The following is an 11,106-nucleotide window of genomic DNA, read 5'->3' as shown; positions in this document are numbered from 1 at the left end:
GTGAGCCCCATATGGGACAGAGACTGTGTCCAACCTGATAAACTTGTTTCTAAATTAATCTATCCAAGTTGCACTTGGAACTGTGCTTGACATGATATAAGCACTTAATGAGTACAATAATGATAATTGTTGTTGTTGTTATTTGTAAATCCCAGTTTCACCATGTATCTTTCTGCTATGCAACCTTGGGGAAGTAACTTAACTTCTCTGTGCCTCAGTTCCCTCATCTGCAAGAGGGAGATTCCATTCCTACCCTCCTTTGACTATGAGCCCCATGTGGGACCTGATTATCTTATTCCCTCTCATCTTATGAAATCTCTCGCCCCTTCCCTCCTCCCCTCCTTAACTTCCATCTTCAACCACTCACTCTCCACTGGTTCCTTCCCCTCTGCCTTTAAACATGCCCATGTCTCCCCCATCCTAAAAAAAACCCTCTCTTGATCCCACCTCCCCTTCTAGTTATCACCCTATCTCCCTCCTACCCTTCCTTTCCAAACTCCTTGAATGAGTCGTCGACACCCTCTGCCTCAAATTCCTCAATGCCAACACTCTCCTTGACCCCCTTCAATCTGGCTCCCATCCCCTACACTCCACCAAAATTGCCCTCTCAAAGGTCACCAATGACTTCCTACTTGCCAAATCCAATGGCTCCTACTTTATCCTAATCCTCCTTGGCCTCTCAGCTGCCTTTGACACTATGGACCACCCCCTTCTCCTCAACACACTATCCAACCTTGGCTTCACAGATTCCGTCCTCTCCTGGTTTTTCTCTTATCTCTCCAGCTGTTCATTCTCAGTCTCCTTTGCGGGCTCCTCCTCCCCCTCCCATCTCCTTACTGTAGGGGTTCCTCAAGGGTCAGTTCTTGGTCCCCTTCTGTTCTCGATCTACACTCACTCCCTTGGTGACCTCATTCACTCCAACAGCTTCAACTATCATCTATAGACTGATGACACCCAAATCTACATCTCTGCCCCGATCTCCCTCCCTCCCTTCAGGCTCTGGTCTCCTCCTGCCTTCAAGACATCTCCATCTGGATGTCTGCCCGCCATCTAAAACTCAGTATGTCCAAGACTGAACTCCTTATCTTCCCTCCCAAACCCTGCCCTCTCCCTGACTTTCCCGTCAATGAGACGGCACTACCATCCTTCCCATCTCACAAGCCCGCAACCTTGGTGTCATCCTCGACTCTGCTCTCTCATTCACCCCTCACATCCAATCCATCACCAAAACCTGCTGGTCTCACCTCCACAACATTGCCAAGATCCGCCCTTTCCTATCCATCCAAATGGCTACCTTGCTGGTTCAATCTCTCATCCTATCCTGACTGGATTACTGCATCAGCCTCCTCTCTGATCTCCCATCCTCCTGTATCTCCCCACTTCAGTCTATACTTTATGCTGCTGCCTGGATTATCTTTGTGCAGAAACACTCTGGGCATGTTACTCCCCTCCTCAAAAATCTCCAGTAGCTGCCAGTCAACCTACGCATCAGCAAAAACTGCTCTCTCTGGGCTTCAAGGCTCTCCATCACCTCTCCCCCTCCTACCTTACCTCCCTTCTCTCCTTCTACAGCCCAGCCCACACCCTCTGCTCCTCTGCCGCTAACCTCCTCACTGTACTTCATTCTCACCTGTCCCGCGGTTGACCCCCGCCCTACGTCCTCCCCCGGCCTGGAATGCCTCCCTCCGCACATCCGCCAAGCTAGCTCTCTTCCTCCCTTCAAAGCCCTACTGAGGGCTCACCTCCTCCAGGAGGCCTTCCCAGACTGAGCCCGCTTTTTCCTATCTTCCTCCCCCTCCTCCCTGCCCTACCTCCTTCCCCTCCCCACAGCACCTGTATATATGTTTGTACAGATTTATTACTCTATTTATTCTACTTGTACATATTTACTATTCTATTTATTTTCTTAATGATGTGCATCTAGCTTTATTTCTGTTTATTCTGATGACTTGACACCAATCCAAATGTTTTATTTTGTTGTCTACCTCCCCCTTCTAGACTGTGAGCCCATTGTTGGGTAGGGACCATCTCTATATGTTGCCGACTTGTACTTCCTAAGTGCTTAGTACAGTGCTCTGCACACAGTAAGTGTTCAATAAATACAACTGAATGAATGAATGATCTTGTATCTACCCCAGAACTTAGTACTGTACTTGCTACATAGTAAGTGGTTAGAAAGTATTACAATTACTATTATTATTACATTATTATCATCATTGTGTGTAGTGATAACTGGGCATCAAACCTCATAGCAAACAATAGGCCTATATACATAAACTTATGGTGAGCAAATCTCTCATCAAGGGTATGTGCTAAGGAATTGATTTAGTGCTAGAGGTTTATGTACTGCCACCCATACCATACACTCTATTCACTGACAAATGTGGACATTCCTACTGGGACATGCAGTGACCTTTCATACTCTATACCTTTTCACAAAGACATGGTCACTGAATTTCTCAATAAAATGGTAAAGCCCAACTGAAGACAACTGCAGCCTAAAGGCAAGATTTTCATATCTTAACATGTGCAGAACAGAACTTCTTACCTCCGAAACCCTTTCTTCCCTCTGATTTTCCCAGCCCTGTATACAGCACCACCATCATTCCTATGTCACAAGACTGTAACTGTCACAAGCCCCCGGTTCATAACACCAAGACCTTCCTGGACCGGGGGAGCCTCAGTGACATGTGGTAGAAGTCAAACCACACTTACTATCACCAAGGTTAATGTGGAAAGTTTTTTTACTTAGCTTTACCAACATGCAAGGGAGTGACACGTACACGCACTCGCTCACTCCACCATGCAAGGGTCCAATACCAGTCTGTGGTCAAAGGAGCCCATTCTGCCAATGCTTCTTCTTTCCGCTTCCAAGTGCTACTGCCTTCTGCTGCTCTTAAGTGCTGCTGTTTTGCTGCTCTCCAGTGTGCTCTCATGCCTCTATGCTGCCTCCATATTCCACTGTGTGTGTGTCAAATCAACCTCCTTTTATCTGCCTTAGACATGGCAGCTGTGACTCTTCCTGGCAGTCATTGACTGATCCAGGTCCGTTACTGGGTAGAACAGGGAGAGAAAGCCCTGATCAATAGAGGGCAGTTTGGGGAATTGAAATCCAGGCACATGTAATGGGGGAGGCATGAAATGGTGGGATGCAGAAGGATTGGAAGGGACTGGTCATCAGGTATAAAATCCATGTATTAAGATATCATTTTAAAATTATTTTACCCTGGTGTTATAAGTTTTTTTCCTACTCAAACATTTTTCAGCTCTTCTTCCAAACCCTTCTGTGTCACTCTGATTTCCAACTTTTATTAACCCTCCTCTCCCACCCCAGGCCCACAGCACTTATGTACATATGCATAATGTATTTATTTATATTAATGTCTGCCTCCACCTCAAGACCATAAACTTGTTATAGGCAGGGAAAATGTCTACCAACTCTGCTATATTATACTCTCCCAAGCATTTAGTACAGTGCCCTGCACACAGTAAGCACTCAATAAATATGATGGATTGATTGATCTGTTCTGTAATGATTTCTGTCTTGGCCAAGCTCAATATTTCAAGCTTCATATCTATGTAGTACATGGAAGCGATTCTCCTAAGAAGGAAGTCCAGCGCTTAGAACAGTTAATAAATGCCATCATTAAGATGAAGAGTGGAGAGCAGGAGATAAATGCATTTTCAGATGCCACAATAGCTGGGAAGGAGAAAGACACTATTCCTCTCCCTATTACTTCTGTTGCAGGATGGTGATACATTTTCTGATTTTAGTAGCACACGCCTGAGACCTGAAATATCCTCTAAAAGCCAAGAAAGTCTGAGTAAGCCAGGATGGTTTGTGAATGGTCAGCTAATTTAGGGCTTAGAACAGTGCTTGGCACAAAGTAAGGGCTTAACAAATACCAACATTATTATTATTATTAGAGGTGACATTAAGTGGAATTTTTGAAAAAGTTAGAGTTGAATTTGTGATAAGGATTACCACAGTTGCAAATATTGACTCTTACAATTTCATTACAGCCCTTATATTTAATTTAAAGGTTGAAAGCATGTTGACACTATATCAGTCTCCTCAAGAGGTATTAATTTTCTTAATTTAACTTTTCTACCAGTGATGATCTATATCATCAGCCAATGTTCTACCTAGGTTATAGGATTAGTGTCCTACAAGGGAATAATGGGTCTTAATGGAACAAGCAAGATCCTAAAAGTTAGAGGGCCTGGGGTCTATCCCGACTCTGCCACTTGTCTGCTGTGTGACCTTGGGCAAGTCACTTTATTGGGCCTCAGTTATCTCATCTGTAAAGTGGGGATTAAGACTGTTAACCCCATGTGACTCATGTACTGTGTCCAACCTCATTAGCAAATAGTACTTAGTTCAGTATCTGACACACAGTAAGCCCCTAACAAATACCATTATAACCATCAGCATTCAGCTGACATAGATAGCGAGTCAGGTATGTTCTAGGCATGCTGATTCTTGGAAGATTAATTCCTCGGTTAAACTCTTAAATTAGTCTAAAAACTGATAGTTTTATAATGATGTGATACCATTGCTTCCATTAAACACTTTTATATGCTATGTTATATTTTATATGCTATTTCAGGTAGATTTCTTTAGTAGCTACATTCAGAAAATATAAATTTCAAATGGCTCACACATTTATTCATACTAGTTGGTCTATCATAAATGTATGTGTGATGAAAAAGCAAAGTTTCCTTTAATATAATTTGGAAAATACCATGGTGAAAGATATTGTAAGGTCACTGAGAATAGAGATCGTGTTTTGCAAGCCTATTGTATGCTTCCAAGGGTTTAGAACTGTGTTCTTGACCCCACAGTAGGAGCACAATAAATATAGCCGATTACTTGTTACCTGCTGTGGGAAATAGAAGATGGCAGTTGGTTAAAAATGTCAGTTTAGTAGGAAGTAGGTCTGTACATTTTGCTTCCCCAGAACCACTTCTAGAAGAAGACATATCATACATCATAAAGAGATTAGAGAGATGATAATTAGTAATACAGTAACCAACAGAAGGAAGTTAGCCTGAGGAAGGCCTGCAAGAAGCCAATATTAATGGCAAGTGAGAGTTCTTTGATTAGTTTCATCTTAACCATGCTTCAAGTCAGACAAACCAATAAATAAGTGAAATAATATGAGCTGAAAAGCCTTTGAGTAGAAAGAAAAAACTTATAACACCAGGGTAAAATAATTTTAAAATGATACCTTAATACATGGATTTTATACCTGATGACCGGTCCTTTCCAATCCTTCTGCATCCCACCATTTCACGCCTCCCCCATTACATGAGCCTGGATTTCAATTCCCCAAACTGCCCTTTATTGATCAGCTGCAGAATCTCAGTATAGGGATATCAATATCTTCTAGGCATGGTGATCCTGAGCAATGCATTATCGTATTTCTGAAAATTATAATGTGGTTCTCACACTTTGATCTTTTATGTATAAAACACTGAAGATGTTTTAATTGGGCTTTCTGTGCTAGTCTGCGGTTATTGCAATAAACTGGTTTCATTCATTTGATTAACTAACAGAAAAGTTTATAGCAGTAAAGACTTGGTTACTGTAAAATCATTAATTTAATTCTTATAGATGTGAGCTCTTAATCTTTCAAAAAGTACTATCATTGGAAGTTTTTCTCCCAGTCAGGCTTTGAAAGAGTTTCTATCAAAGCTTAGTATGACTCATACACAGTTACAGATCTGTGAATGACCCCTTTTTCTTGACAGTTGAACCTTAAACCTCTGGGTCCTTCCAGCATTCTTTTAGATTTTCTTAAGTTTCTCTTTATGTTCTCTACGATCCTCTCAAAGCTTGAAAAGGTGAGGTTGTTTCTCTACTTTCTCATAAGGTATTTTTTACTCTTTGGGAAGCCAGCACAGAAGGTCTGATAGCTGACCTTGTCTTCAAATAAAATGAGTAATAAAGGAAGCATCCAAGTAAAGCAACAGAAAAATCTGTACTGGCTAATGACAGAGTGAAAGAGTAAGTTAGGGTTTGAAAGACTTACAGAGAAACGCAGAGGGAGTGCCATCCTTAAGTTTTAAAGATGAGACTACTATTAATGAGAGTCTACCAGCGTTGGGGGAATCACAGATAAGGCCAGTGTATGACTGACAATGTTTCTCATTGAGTGGGCAAGTATAGTTTTCTCCTTGCTGCATTGTTGCACCTATTATCCCCAGTGCCTGGTGCAAGTTTCAATCCCGTTCATCTTCTCAGAGTTTCAGCTCTAAGAACCACATCATTTTCAATCCAGGATGTCAGATAAGCAGATGAGAAGTAGCATGGTTTAGTGGAAAGAGCACGGTCTTGGGAGTCAGAGGACGTGGGTTCTAATCCCAGCTCCACCACTTGTCACTGTGTGACCTTGGGCAAGCTGCTTAACGTCTCTGTGCTTCAGTTACCTCATCTGTAAAATGGAGATTAAGACTGTGAGCCCCACGTGGGACAACCTGATTACCTTGTATCTACCCCAGTGTTTAGAACAGTGTTTGGCACATAGTAAGCACTTAACAATACCATAATAATTGTAAGTCTATTTTGTCTTGCTCTTTCCCAGCATGCCAATTAAGGTTTTTCTTCAACAAAACTTTGAAAAATTAGTAGTGGGAATGATAATCATCATTAGTGGTGTTTATTGAGCACCTACTCTGTGCAGAGTACTGTACAAAGTCTTGGTAAAGTACAATAGCCACTCCATCAATAGTCAATCTTTTGTTCCATCAAATGTCTTTGACCTTTTCATTCAATGAAAAAAAAATGAAGAAACTGTTTAATCTGTATTTCGTTCTTGTATTTGTTTCATATATTTTTACAAGTAGCAGTTCAGAGCACCATATGAGATGCCTGGGATGGTTCCATACATATGAGACACTTCCCCTCTCTTTGAAGATGTGATCTCCCCTGAAATGGACCAACCTTGCTTAGTTCTCTTTCAGAACCTAGCCGCGTGGCTCAGTGGAAAGAGCCTGGGCTTTGGAGTCAGAGGTCATGGGTTCAAATCCCTGCTCTTCCACTTGTCAGCTGTGTGACTTTGGACAAGTCACTTCACTTCTATGGGCCTCAGTTCCCTCATCTGTAAAATGGGGATTAAGACTGTGAGCCCCCTGTGAGACAACCTGATCACCTTGTAACCTCCCCAGCACTTAGAACAGTGCTTTGCACATAGTAAGCCCTTAATAAATGCTATTATTATAATCATTATTACATCATAGGCCTGCATACGGCCTGATGCAGAAGTTACCATACATGATGGACCCAAAGACTTTAAGGCGCTTGTGAAACTATGATAGCGTCTTCTCTATTCAGAAATTCACTTATTAAAACATTACTTCGCAAGACTATTGGGATTGAACAAGGGTAATGTTCCTTTCTAAAACTGTCCCTATTCAAGCTTCCGTTGATCAAAATCACATATTGCTCCAAGGAAGCTATTAAGCCTTATTTAAAAACCTAATGTTTGTCATATTTTTGCTCATTTGTGTTCTGTATATAATGGCTTTCACTATAAAGCTCTCTCTACATTGGATTTTTACTATCAATAGATTTTAATCGCATAGATACATATCTACCCTCATACCCCTCCATTAACAACAAGATTACTTCAGGAAGAGTATTTTGCATGAAAGAACACTAGGGAATAAGAAGAATATAACTACATTACCTAAAGCTATTTCCCCCTCTCGATCACGCACCTGTAGAGATTCCAGTACTCTACCAGTCTCGACTATGAGAGGGAGAGGCAACCTGAGGCATATCCATTCCATTCCTCATTTGGGCATTGGCTAGCAAGTGGAAGGCAATCTGCTACAAGTCAAAAGTCTCCTGTGCTGGGCAGCATTGGCATGGGACAGAGTTGAGGGCAAAGACTCAAGTTTACTGTGTGGAAGGAGGCAATGGTAAACCACTTCCATATTTTTACCTAGAAAACTCTATGGATACACCACCAGAACGATTGCAGATGGAGGTGGGGTGTTCATGGTGCTTCAATGGGAAGGATACAACCTGACAGAATAAAACTAGACAAAGCTATTTTATTTCATATTGTCCTTTTCTCTATTATACTTTATTGTAAGCAAGATACCTGGAAAATATTCCTTTAGCACAAAGTAGCCTATGATTCCAGAATGAATGGAACTAAATTCTCTGGAGTCTGTCATGCCTATTAGACTGTAAGCCTTCTAAATAACAATGGCATTTGTTAAGCTACATGCAAAGCACTGTTCTAAGCACTGGGAAAGGTACAAGGTGATCAGGTTGTTCCACATGGGACTTACAGCCTTAATCCTCATTTCACAGATGAGATAACTGAGGCACAGAGAAGTTAAGTAACTTGCCCAAAGTCACACAGCTGAAAATTGGCGGAACTGGGATTTGAACCCATGACCTCTGTCTGACTCCCAAGCCCGTGCTCTTTCCATTGAGCCACTCTGCTTCGCTAGAGTCTTCTAACTGTAGACTCTTCTAGAGTCTTCTAGACTGTAAGCCTTGTGTGGGCAGGGATTGTCTCTCTTTATTGCTGAATTGTACCTTCTAAATGCTTAGTACAGTGCTCAGTAAATACGATTGAATGAATGAATGAATGAATGAATGAATATTACTCATTTTAAATCATCTCTTCAACAAGACGAGATTTAATATACGCAATAATTTCCCCCTGCATGAAATATTCTAACTTGAATGAAGATAAATTAAAACTACATAAGATTACATACTATCCTCCCCAATCCTTAATTCTAATGAATTATTTCTATTTTTACTTGTAAATATAGTTGGTGATAAATGGTAGAATATGTAATTTATAAAACTAGCATGAAGCTAACAAGAATCAGTTTTCCTGAAAGATAATAATTGCCTTAGCTAGAGGCCAAGAACTTTATAAAATTGGATGAGGCAGGTTGAAGCAAACACCAAAGCTGACTTTTACGAAACCCCAAAACTATCTTTTAGTCAAAAGTAGAGAGAGGTGGCAGCTAGATGTTGGCCTACCCAGTAGCTGGTGGGTCCAGTTATTCAGTGGCAGAATCAAGTCCTGTTCAGCACTGGGTCATTGTAGTTAAGTTCTGGATTTGTTTTGCTGGATCAAGGTGTAGGGACATGTTTATCATTTGGAGCTAGCTTCCACTGGAACGTAAAGCCTGAGATTGCCAGGGCCTACGTGGTATTGTCATTTTTAAAGTTTAACTCCATTGAATAACTCTTCTAGGAGTCCCTCAGGCAATCAACTAATATTATTTATTGATAATTTATTGTGTGCTGAGCACTCTACTAAACTCACACGGCAGGCATATGGTGGGATATTTTAACATGCTTTCAGACTTTAAAGCAGAAAAATTAATGGAGAAAAAGCCATTAAGTCATTTCTTATGCTATTTATGCAAAATTTCATTCATTCATTCAACCGTATTTATTGATCACTTACTGTGTGCAGAGCACTGTACTAAGTGCTGGGAAAGTAGAATTCGGCAACAGAGACAATCCCTACCCAACAATGGGCTCACAGTCTAAAAGTGGGGAGACAGACAACCAAACAAAACAAAAAAAGTAGACAAGTATCAATAGCATCCAAATAGATAAATAGAATTATACATATATATGCATCATTAATAAAATAAAGAGAACAAGAAATATGCATATATACACAAGTGCTTTGGGGCAGGGAGGGGGTAGAGCAGAGGGAAGGAGTGGGGACGATGGGGAGGGGAAAAGGAGCAAAGGAAAAGGGGGACTCAGTCTGGGAAGGCCTCCTGGAGGAGGTGAACTTTCAGTTTGAAGGAGGGAAGTGGGCTAGTGTAGCAGATGTGAGGAGGGAGGGCATTACAGGCCAGAGGTAGGACGTAGGCCTTGGGCTGATGGCGGGATAGGTGGGAACAAGGCACAGTGAGGAAGTTAGTTGTAGAGGATCAGGGTGGGCAGGCTGGGCTGTAGAAGGAGAGAAGGGTGGTGAGGTGATGGAGAGCTTTGAAGCCAATAGTGACGAGTTTTTGCTTCTTACAAAGGTTGATAGGCAACCACTGGAGATTTTGGAGGAGCGGGGTGACGTACCCAGAGCGTTTCTGTAGAAACATAACCCGGGCAGCAAAGTGAAGTTTAGACTGAAGTGGGGAGAGACGGGAGGTTGGGAGATCAGAAAGGATGTTGATGCAGTAATCTAGTCAGTGTATGATGAGTGATTGTACTAACAAGGTAGCGGTTTTGGTGGAGAGGAAAGGACAGATCTTGGTGATGTTGTGAAGGTGAGACCGGCAGGTTTTTTCTGAAGGATTGGATATGTGGGTTGAATGAGAGAGCAGAGTTAAGGATAATAATAATAATAATGATGGCATTTGTTAAGCTCTTACTATGTGTGAAGCACTGTTCTAAGTGCTGGGGAATACAAGGTGATCAGGTTGTCCCTTGTGGGGCTCACAGTCTTAATCCCCATTTTACAGATGAGGTAACTGAGGTTCAGAGAAGCTAAGTGACTTCCCCAAGGTCACACAGCAGACATGTGGCGAAGCCGGGACTAGAACCCATGACCTCTGACTCCCAAGCCCGTGCTCTTTTCAAGGGTGACACCAAGGTTGCAGGCTTGCGAGACAGGAAGGATGGTAGTGCCGTCCACAGTGACAGGAGAGTCAAGGAGAGGATAGGGTTGGGGAGGGAAGGCAAGGAGCTCAGTCTTGGACATGTTGAGTTTTAAGTGGCAGGCGGACATCCAGGTGGAGATGTCCTGAAGGCAGGAGGCGATACAAGTCTGGAGGGAGGGACAGAGAACAGGGGAGGAGATGTAAATTTAGGTATCGTCTGTATAGAGATAATAGTTGAAACCTTGGGAGCGAATGACTTCACCAAGGGAGTGAGTATAGATGGAGAACAGAAGGGGACCAAGAACTGATCCTTGAGAAACCCCTACAGTAAGGGGATGGGAGGGGGAGAAGGAGCCCGTGAAGGAGACTGAGAATGTACGGCCAGACAGATAAGTGGAAAACCAGGAGAAGACAGATATCCTAGCCCTGATGCAAGTATTCTTAAAACAAAGACCTATTCTTAAAATGCAACCGTTAGAAGTGCTCAGAGGTGTTTATGTTTGTACGTCA

Source organism: Tachyglossus aculeatus, chromosome 1 (assembly GCF_015852505.1).
Source record: "Tachyglossus aculeatus isolate mTacAcu1 chromosome 1, mTacAcu1.pri, whole genome shotgun sequence".
Classification (NCBI taxonomy): domain Eukaryota; kingdom Metazoa; phylum Chordata; class Mammalia; order Monotremata; family Tachyglossidae; genus Tachyglossus; species Tachyglossus aculeatus.
This window is presented reverse-complemented; position numbering follows the sequence as displayed.